We start from the raw sequence: 10,950 nt of genomic DNA on the forward strand, positions 1-10,950 counted from the left end.
CCCGCCGAGCATCCCTGGGGACCCTCCGAGCATCCCGGGGACCTGCCGAGCCCCCCTGGGACCTGCCGAGCATCCCTTGGGGCCCGCCGAGCATCCCTGGGGACCTGCCGAGCATCCCCGGGGACCCGCCGAGCATCCCTGGGGACCTGCCGAGCATCCCTGGGGACCCGCTGAGCACCCCGGGGACCCTCCGAGCATCCCTGGGGACCTGCCGAGCATCCCTGGGGACCCGCCGAGCATCCCTGCCCTTCCCCCGCATGCAAATGCAGGCACATCTGGTAGGAAGGACTTGCAAAGCTGTTCCTCAGCTCGGTACCCGCAGGAGCGGGGGCTCAGCGAAGCCCTCACGTAGTTCAAGCTTTCATTTTAATTATTCATTGATTTTTTTTTGTTTTGTCCCCGATGCTGATCTGCCTGTCGGCCCTGCTGCACCTTGCTCAGCTCTGTCACCCACCCACGGGTGCTGTGCAGTGTGTGGCCCAGCAGGTTGGCCATGTCCCCATCCTGCGGGGGAGAAGTGGCTCTTTGATAAGCCATCCTGTCCTTTCCAGGCTCTGATTTATCCCTAAAAGCTCCTGCTTTACCCTCCCTGGCTGCCTGGAGCAGGAGGCCCTTGTGCAGGCTCTGGATGTGCTCCCCAGCATCCCAGGCAGGCAGGTGACACTGGAGGGGCTGTCCTGAGCTGCAGCCAAAGGTGCTGGTGCAATTAATTCCCTCCTGCTCTCTGCAGGCTGGCTTGGGGTTAGCCCCAAAGGGCTGGAGAGGAAACCTGTGGGCTGGGAGGCTGGAGCTGGCTTTGGGTGGGAGCTGGAGGTGGGTTGGATGTGCTTCTGCTGCAGGTGTCCTTCACAGCCCTGGGTACATCCTGCTGTATCTTCTCACCTCCCTTTTCTGAGTGTGTGCTGGGGACATCAGCACCACCCGGGTGTTATGGGGACAAGGGTGCATCTGAAACCCCAGCAGGCTGAAGCTGAACTTCCAGCAAGTTCTTTCCACATATACTGCAGAATGACAGAGTTTAGGGTCAAAGCCCTGATTGTTCACGTCCATCCACCACGATGCAGCAAAGCACCACACAGACCTTTGGTCAGGTTGGCTCTACCCAGGTCCCCACTGCAGTTTTCAGAGCTGCTTTCCCACCAGCATTGCCCTGAACCACCCTGTTAACAAACCTTCCAACACCCCCTTCCTCTCAAAAGATGCTTTACCCAGATCTTGCTTCTTGCTCAGGCTGGTTTTGGAGCACCCTAAGACATGGGGATGATGGCCATGGAAGAGACCACCCCCCTGGAGAAGGCACTCTGCCCCAAACTGATCATGGTCACCTCTTTCCCCTCTCTCCAAACCACTGCCCACCGGAAAGGAGGTGACAGGGGAACATTGCTCTGGTGCCAGTGAGTAAGATGCTGTGGTTCCCCTCTGGTTTGGTGGGGCCAAGCTCCATGGCTTGCCAGGCTGTGATAGGTTCCAGGGTTCACCTCTGTGGTCACTGCTGAAGAAACAGCTGCAGTGGTAACGGGGAGAGGAATTGCAGCAGAGCGAGGAGAACCAGGGCACTGCCACCATGGGAAAGCAGAAGGTACCTGGAACCATGGCAAGAGCAGAGGAAGGGGCCTGGTGATGAGGTTGGGTGATGGTGTAAGACCTTCCCTCATGTCCTTGGTGCTTATCCAAAATTAGTTGCTTGGGGAAAGGTGGGAAGACTGGGAGAATAGGGTGGATGAAAGGAGGGATGGGGAGGAAAGATGGAGAAAAAGGATGCAAGATTCCCTGCAAGGCACATCTTCCCTGGACTTGGACAAGCTAAAGACCATCAAGACCATCAAGCTGATGCTGCCAGGAGAGGCCAGGGATGGGGGGACCAACAGTTCAGTATAAGGAAGGAACCAAAGGCTGTCAGAGCCACTTCTTCTGGGAGGTGATTAATGCAAACATCTTCCAGTGAGGTGGCCAGGCTGCTGCTTTGTTCTGCAGGCAGTTGGGTTCATCCTCCAGAAGACACTCCCCGTTGCAGATGGCCACCCTGGGCACACGTGGCAAGGCAGAAGACTGTCCTCAGCTGGGTGACAAGAGCCCGTTTCCGACTCCCAAGAGCAGCACTCACCATAAAACCACCTCGTGCTTATCAAATAAAGGCAACAAGTGAAGAGCTTAACGGGCGTGGCCTTCCCAGAAGAGGTGAAGCTGATACCTCAGCTCTCCAGTTTCCTGAGCACAAACACCCTCCTCCAGATGTCAGGTTTCTCAGGCTAATCATTAAACAGGAAAATGTCTTTACAGATTACAAGAACTTTGCTGGCCACCAACATCTGCTCCCAAGGCGAGGCTGCCAAAGTTTCCAGGAAACCCTCTCAGCCTTTTTTATCGTGCTTATGAAATGCTGTAATTCAGTTCTGGTGGCACCATTTAGGCCAGTGTCTCAGAAGATTAAAGTCCTGGGTTTCACCATGCAAATGGCCTAACAAGGGCTGGGTGAAGAGATGTTCAGGCATGAAGGGACTTGGTTCTACCCGTTTTCATACGCGGATATGCAGATATTCAACCACAGGTAGCTGGTATTTGGGTTATCTCAACTCTGAAGGCCACTGGGTGGTCACAGTTCTGATTCCTGGCCAACCTGGCCACCATACCCTTCCTGTTCTCCCCCAGGAGACACCACCCTGGGTGTCACCAGCTGGTGGTGGCTGCAGAGCTGTTCCCTGGATCGGCAGGAGGCGGTTGCGGTTCTGACTCCTGGCCGCCAGGTCCCTCTAGCTCACCTCCAGGAGCTGTCACCCTTAGGTGTCACCAGCTGGTGGTGGCTGCAGAGATGTTTTACGGGAAGCAGGAGCTGCGTGCGGCTGAGCCGCGGTGCCCACGCGGAAGTGAGGGCCCTGCTGCAGTTTCACGCAGGTGGAACCAAGAACAGCAGGAGGCACCGACACCGAAAGTCCTGCCTTGGTTTCAATGGTGAACCACATGGTTTTGTTGCATTGTTTTGCTTCTCGGCCCCCAAAATTACTCCAAGCTGGTTATTTCCCCCCGAAACCAGGGCCAAGGGGCGCGCGGCCAATCGGGGCAGGGCTCCCTGCCCAACATTCCGTTCTTCCCTTTTATGGGCACAGTTGGGCCTCTCCGAGACACACAGGCCAAAAATAAAGGTGAAAATGGACCTCAGCAAGATGCAGGCTGTGGGTTCCACATGGTGGGTTGTCCCGTGACCCTCTCCCACCATCACACCGCAGGGCCAGAGCAGGGGAAAAACTCGTCAGTTGATGATGCTTGTGGGCCCAAAAAGTGGAGTCCCATCAGGCAGCTGAGATCATGAGACATGGAGAGCATCAATGGGTGTGTTGTGGGACACCCTGACCACCTGTGCTAACGATAACCAGCTAACAGGGGCTTGGGAAATCAGTACTGGGCACCATGGCTGATCCTGGTTGTGGTTCTGGGAAGAATTCCAAAGCTTGGCCAAGAGTTAAGCTCATGTTGCTCTCGTTGATCAACTGACACGTGAGAAAACACTAAGAGAGACCTTTGTCCAACTTAGGAAAGGTCTTCTTCCTCCCACCCATAACCAGAAGGACACTGATTCCTGTTCAGGGCTAGCAGATGACATTTAGACACCTCAGCCTCAAAGGTCTTGGGACTCTAATACGTCAAGCCCACATTGATTCATGACCTAACCCTGATCTGAGGTTCTTACCTAACAAACATAGAGCAGAAGTCAAACCCCACCATTGAATGCCAACCTAAACCTTCCCAAAATTGAAGATGTTTTTTCTGAGCCCCTTCTGGATCCCAACCAAGTAATGACACATCAGTCTCTGCCCATCTTCTCCTGCTCTTGAGATGAGGCAGATAAGGCAGATAACTAATGAGCCATCAAGGAAACCACTTTCCCACCCTAACCTTGAACATCCTTCCTGGGAGACCTTTAGGAAGCACGAGCTTTTGTTCTCCCCAGCAACAAGATTTGCAGTTATTTGGTCTTTTCAAGAGGGATGAGCTAACAGAAACCATCGTGAAGAACCAGGGACTCAAAAGCCCTGACCTCTGATCGTTGCAGCTCCACCAGATCCGGACGTGGGCACGTCCATCTCGATCCACCCACCAGCACTTACTGTGCAGCTGTGTGCTCTTGCCCTTCCAAAAACACAGAATATTTCACGAGCAAAATCACTTGTCATCATTTGTGACTCTTTTCGTTCCACTCTCAGAGGGGAAGAGAAACAAATTACTGGAAAAGGGGGGAAAAAAAGTTACCTGAAGCAACCGTAGAGCAACATTTGGCTCCTGTCTCACCCCATCCTTAGTCTGGAGCAGCCCTGTAAGGTAAATAAGCTCTCAGGGAACATGTTTATTCCCAGCACTGCCATGAATTTCCTCATTCTGATCATACTTAAGACTCCTCTCCTGACATGAGCACATTCAGGTTTTTTCAGAAGACAGATTCCTCTGCCAAGTGAGAAGAAAAGAGGTAGTGTCACTTAAAGAGGACTTAACCAGCATCATGTTGGGCCCAGGTTGAGTCTTTGTCACGTAAAACCCCTGGAGCTGAGGTAGAAAATGTGGTATTAATGAGCAGGGGAAGAGCCTCTGAGTTTCATCCCCCCTCCTGAGGCAGCTCAGCCCCCCCAGAGCTGTGGAGGAGCTCTTGTTTCTCTCATGCTCTGCTTCTGACAGCCCCACCATGTAAAATTAGAACATGGGAAGTTTCAGGAACAAATTCTCAAATGTGCTTCAGTTGCAAGAAGAAGAAGAAACTAGTACCATGGGGAAAATTTCCTCCCAGGCTGAAACTCTTGTCTTGACAAATGAGGAGAGAAGCACCCTGCCAAGTCATAGGTGTAGAGACTGGGGAAGGATGAAGGAGACCAAGCATTTAGTTTCCAAAACCCCTGACCCAGACTTTTATACCTCTTTAGACCAAGAGTCCAGAGCAAACCACTTGGTGCAATTTCTACTTTCCAATTTCTGCCTATCTGCTCGTTAAAGTGATGCAGTGACAGGAGAGGTAGAAACAGAAGGAACATTTCTGGGCATCTGAATCAGCCTCGAGACTCCTCTGAAAAGCCTGTGTAATGTTGCTGTATAAATTCATGAGCCTCTTCCTCTGGGGAGCCCTGCTTCAGTGCCAAAAGATATTGCAGAATTACAGCAATCACAGAACAATAAAGAGCTTGGGAAAACGCTGATGAGAGGGACTGGAAAAATGAGGGTAGTTAGAAAGAAAAATGAGAAGGAATAAAATCCAGGTATTAAATAATTGGTGGGAGGCAGGAGGTAGATGAAGAGCTGTTTTCATGGCTTGTACTCCAAGCACAAGGAGCCATTAGATGAAAGGGATAGATGGGAAATTAAACCCCTACCCAAAGGGCAGAGCTTTTGCTTGGCAGAGGTAATCAGACCAGGGAGCTGGCTGCCACATGCCCCTTCTGCTGAAGCCACCATCTGAAGAGGTTCACATGAGCCACAAGAACACCATGTGCTATCCCATTAACAGTAATAAAAGCAGCACCAAAAGGGCTTTCAGAAACCCAGCCCTTTCAACATCTTCAAACCCTTTTTCCTTGAAACATCTGGAGGGAAACAGCTGCTGGGCCACGAGGCTGAAGCAAGACGTCTGATGTAGCCTTGACATTAGCCAAGAGACCCCTCCATCAGGCTGACACCCCCTCTAGTCTTCCCCCAGAAGCCTTGACCAACCATATCCTCAGAGGTATTTAAAATAAAGCCTCCCCATTCATCCCTAGGGATCATCATTCATCCCTAAGGATGACCTTAGCTCAGCAGGTTTCTGGTAACCCAGCATGGTGACAACTTGTTAATGTTTAACTCCAGGTTGGGGCACGAGGGAGATGATGTGCCCACAGAGACCTGATAAGAGCTATTGGATCCTACTGCAAGGGTTAAATAATCTGGGGTTAAACAGCAGCCACACATCAGAGCTGATGATAAAAGAATTGGGAGGATTAATCCTGCCTCCTTCATTCTACTGAGCTTTTTAAACTGGGTGACCTCTGCTTGAAAGTGAAATTAAAAGACAAGACAAAGGTCACTTATTTGGTGCTGGGGGACATGTTATTGACTTTCAAAAATACTGTCCCAGAAGCTTCATGAGTGGTTTCTCAGACTTCTTGGCAACTCCCATGTCCTCAAGCCTCCAGCACCTGGGACCAGTCCAGACCCACTGCACAGGGATCCCAAACTGTAAAAAGCAGCTTGGGAACCTCCCGATCCCTGCACCACGGGGTGAAAATGGGATTTCCCTTTCATTTCCTTGCCACCTCTCCAGGTGAATGAGTATTTCTAAGGGGATGGCTGCAATCTTTCACTTTGCTTTCTAGTCTTTGTAGCTCTGCCAACATCAGGAGGTGACATTTGAAGGAAAACAGTCCAAACACTGAGGACCTTGACGTTCAAAGCTGCACTGCAGATGTCCTTCTCTAAACAGTATCTTTAGTTCAGAAACACTGTCTCCATCTGTTGCTTCCCACTTTCCTATACTTTTTTTTTAAAAAAAACCCAAACAACTAACCAAGCAGAATTCCTGGAATCTCATCTCCTGGTTCCTTTAAGTGACTTGCTAGAAAAAAATGTTGAAACACACAAGCCACAGGGGCCACCGTTTTGAATCTCAACATGGTTTGAGTTTTCCTTCTCACTGCTCTCATCCCATTGTCTTAGTAGTAAAGACCAATTCTTAGCAGCCAGAAGCACCTAGAACTTATTATCAGTTTTTCCTCTCTGTTTTTCCCCTGCAATCAGCAAAACATTTTCCTCCAGGCAAGGAGAAAGTGTCACACCACTGCGTGGTTTCCATCACAGCCTGGCAGGCAAGGTGGCCAAAGAACACAATTGAAGCAAGGTCTTCTACTATTTCTGTTATTACATGACCCGTGACCCTTGAAGAAAACCCACAAGCACCTTTAGATGTGCCCAATGGTTACAACATTTGACCCATGTGCTGGAAGGTGCCACCAGCTCTGATTTGAAGGAAGGCTTGTGTGCAAGGTGGGCTTTTCTATCAGCTGGTCCAGAGCCACCCCAGCCAATAAACTTTACCTTCATTTTCAGTGGGTCCATTTTGGCCACTGGGAAGGTTTCTGGGAGAGCTGGTGTTTCCTCAAGCCAAAAATAGGCTTTGAAATGTCTAAATGCCTCACTTCAGGGTGCACGCAGAGAGCTGCTGTGAAAGCCTTGGTGCACCAGGGACACGTCCTCCCCCAGCTGTCTCAGGTCAACAAATGGCAATAAATCCAGGGAAAAAGAAGGAATTGCTGGGAATAAGACTCCAAAACCTGCCATGCACTTTGGTGTTGCTGTGGCTAATGAGCTCCTATCTGGCAAGATGCTGAAAACCTGTTTGACTTTGAGTCAATTGGTCCTGCTCCTGTTTTGAGCTGCATGAGCATCCTTTGGTAGGAAGCAGAGCTATTCCTTGGAATTCCCTTCCCCAATGCTCTTTGAAGGGATTCAAGGTGGTTTTTCACAGGCTTGTTCACTGCCATCCAAGGAGCACCAGCTGGGACGGAGCCCCTGAGGAGGGCAGGGGTTGAGAGGGGCTGTTTGCTCTCTGGAGAAGGGCCTTGGCCGTGTGGCTGGGGTTGTGTTTCCTTCCCTGGGAGGGTCAGCAGGCAGCCAGGGGATGCCAAGAGCAAAGACAGGGTGTTGCACAACCCCAGGACAACAACGCCGGCTCCCAACCGTCAGGGAGGGACGTGCAAGTCGCTGCCTTTGCGGCACCCCCCCCCCCACTCTCCTCCTTCCCCCTCCCACCCCCCACCTCCCTGGGTCTTTTTATACTTTTAGAGAAGTTGGGCTCATCCTAAGTTCCTCTCCCACAGATTGTTCCTGTTGTTGTTGCTGCTCCGACCCCGCAGATCATGTGGCTTGGTGTGACCTGGGCGCAGCGATGCTGGGAGCTCCTCTGAGCCCCCATCCCCCCTCACCCTGGGAGACAGTGGGGACACTGGGGACAGAGGTCCCTCTGGCTCCAGCAGCCACATGCTTTTTGCCTGTTCGCCATCCTTCTCACCCTCAGTCCATCCCTTTAGGGAACTTGGTCCTGCTTTAACTTCCTAAATATGCAGCGATCTCTGTTCCTCTACCTTGGCAGCCGTGCCGGGGAGCAGCTCCAGCTCCAGGACCCCAAAAACCTGTGCACAGATGAAGAAAAGGGATCTCTTTTCTAGGGAGCATCCCTTGAACACATTTGACATGAAGGGCAGGGTCATGTAAAAGGTTTAGGCTTTCCCACCCAGTTGCTGGGTCTCCTTTAGCTTTGATCTGCTGCCCCGTGGCCTGAATCCAAGCTCTGGCATTTGGGTGCAATAAACCATCATCTATATGTGGGACCAGGTTTGCTTGAGGGCTTGGCCAGGAAAGCAAGCTGGAGTCCTGCTAGAGCACGTGCCTGGACCTGGTCATGGTCACCTGGTCAAAGTTGTCCACTCTTGGCCCCAGGGACTGCAGAGCAGCAGCTGCAGGGGACACGGAGCGGGGGGCAAAAAGGACAGGAGCCACGTCCTCTCCTCCCTGCTCCCAGGAACGTATCCAGGCTGGCAGGGAGAGCTTTTAAACCCAGTGCCAGGACAGTTAGAGGCATGGCTGTAAAACGGCTCATTAAACAGCCAATTAGGCAATTTGCTGGGAAGGATCCATGGCCAGGGCTCTGCTCAGAGCCTCTGAGCTCAGATTGGTGCTCAGATGCTTCCTCTGGGGCTGCTGGCACTGGTGGGTCCTGTTCCCCTCGACTCCCCTGCCAGGTCCCAGCAGCAAGGGCTGGATTTTGGGGCAAAACCCTTTTTTTTTTCCTTAAAAAAAAAGGGAAAATCTTCATAGAGGGAAGAATCCACTTGGCAGTGCAGTGGAACTCCCCCCAGAGAACGGACCCAGGACATAGATGCAAACCTGCCCCCTAAAGTGAATCTTTTCAACCATTCGTGCCAGTGATGAGTTTTTGAATTAACTACTGATTCACAGCACAGCTCCTGCTGCAAAACCCTGCGTGGAGGGAGCAGCCAGGGAGTCAAAAGAGCAAAGGGCTTGCTCAGCTGTACATGAAACAGGACAGTGAATAATAGAGACACTCTGACAGTGCCAGGACGTTTCTGGCTGGAACTTGTGGGGAAGGGGCTCGAGGTGTGCAGAGAGGAGGGAGAGAGCACAGGCAGAGCCAAACCATGCAAAAAACACCTGCTGTGAGTGGTGAGTGGCTCTGTTTTCTCCACCTCCCACCCCCAAAGGAAGGCAGAAGAGCTGGTGATGGAGATGCTGTTGCACGGTGAGTGCCCCAGCTCTGCAGAAGGCAGGAAGACCCCCTGAGCCCCAGCCAGGGTCGTGCTCTCATCTCCCTAGGGAGGTTGTTAGAGCCACAGGAATCCACGACAGCAAAGAAAAACAACATGGAAAAATCACAAAGCCATGGGAGAAAGGGGCAGGGAGATGGGTGCCAGGGGACTCACTACTCCTTGCAGAGCAAGGGTTGCACTGCAACCATATATCCCTATGGAGACCTTACCCATCCATCCTGGAGACCTTAGAGCAGCCTTCCAGTATCTGGAGGCTCCTTCACCAGGTTCCAGCTCCTCTTCCTCCACATTTCCCCAGGGTAACATGCCTGTCTGTTTCCTTCAGCCCTTCCAATGGTGAAAGATCAGCAGCAATTTTTGGGAAGTGGTTTTCTAGGGCCCTAAAAACTTTCTCTGAAGCAAGGAGCACCCTGAGACAGGGCTCCTGGCTGTGTCCTTCTTGAGAGGCTGGATCCAGCTGTGGGATCTACCTGCAGCAGGATGGAGGAGGAGGGCTTATCAATTCCTAGTTTTTCACCTTTTGAGGACATGGGCTCCACAGAGAGAGCAGCTTTACCATCCATGTCCCTACCTTCACTTTTCCTGGGATCCACCACCATTCTCCTAGGCTGCAAAATGGGGCTGGTTCTGGGGAGCCAGCAGCACCATCTCCATTAACTGGGGCTGATCCTGATGCTGGGCTCCTCCACCACTCTGGGCCATGGAAAATCCCACCTGCTCATATATAGAGAGACATTTATTTTTTCCCTCTAAGAACTTAGCATGTGGTTTTCACAGTGCTGCAGGCTGTGAGCAGAGCCAAGCTCACGTCAGACTCTGGTTTCAGTCAATCAGCCCTAATTAACACTGACTGTAATGGTTTTTAATGGCTGGGGATTCTTCCTGTTCATACATAAGAATATTTCCACTGGTCACTTTCCAGGCTGTGGCTGTTATTTCTAGCAAGATATGTTCCCCCATGATCCTCATGCACATTTGCCAGAGGGATTTGAAACTCCTAATTTAATTGCTTAAAAGTCATTGAGGTTTTTTTGCCAGCCATGCTGTTATATCTGCCATGAACAGAAAAGTGTTTTTCAATGGCAACCACTAGAAATAAAAAGAAAACCATACACTGAACAAGCCACTTTTATCTTCACTATTTTAGTAACATCAGGATATTTGAATTTTTGATCAGACATGAGAAGAACTTGTAGCTATAAAATAATTCCCAGACTCCCTATAAGATCCTCAGTACAAACATTCACACTTTCAATAATCCAGAGAGTTGTTTTGGGGGTGGAATTTAAAAGAATCCACAAAGAGAAATGTTCTCAACCCCTTGAAGTGCAGACGAAATATTGAACACGAGTGGAAGGAGCTGTTGGGCTCGGTAAGCACGTGGCATGAGGAGACAAGTGATTCACAGGAGACACAGGGAAATGCACAGGGGATTGTCCACGTGCCTTGGTGCTTCATCTAAAGAGAAGAAGGACATGGAGCTGTTGGAGTGAGTTCAGAGGAGGCCACAGAGATATTCCAAGGGTTGGAGCAGCTCTGCTGTGAGGAGTGGCTGAGAGAGTTGGGGTGTTCAGCCTGGAGAAGAGAAGAGAGGGGAGACCTTAGAGCACCTTCCAGTGCCTGAAGGGGCTCCAGGAAAGCTGGGGAGGGACTT

This window comes from Chaetura pelagica, unplaced genomic scaffold, assembly GCF_000747805.2.
Source record: "Chaetura pelagica isolate M959 unplaced genomic scaffold, ChaPel_1.0 scaffold139, whole genome shotgun sequence".
Classification (NCBI taxonomy): Eukaryota; Metazoa; Chordata; class Aves; order Apodiformes; family Apodidae; genus Chaetura; species Chaetura pelagica.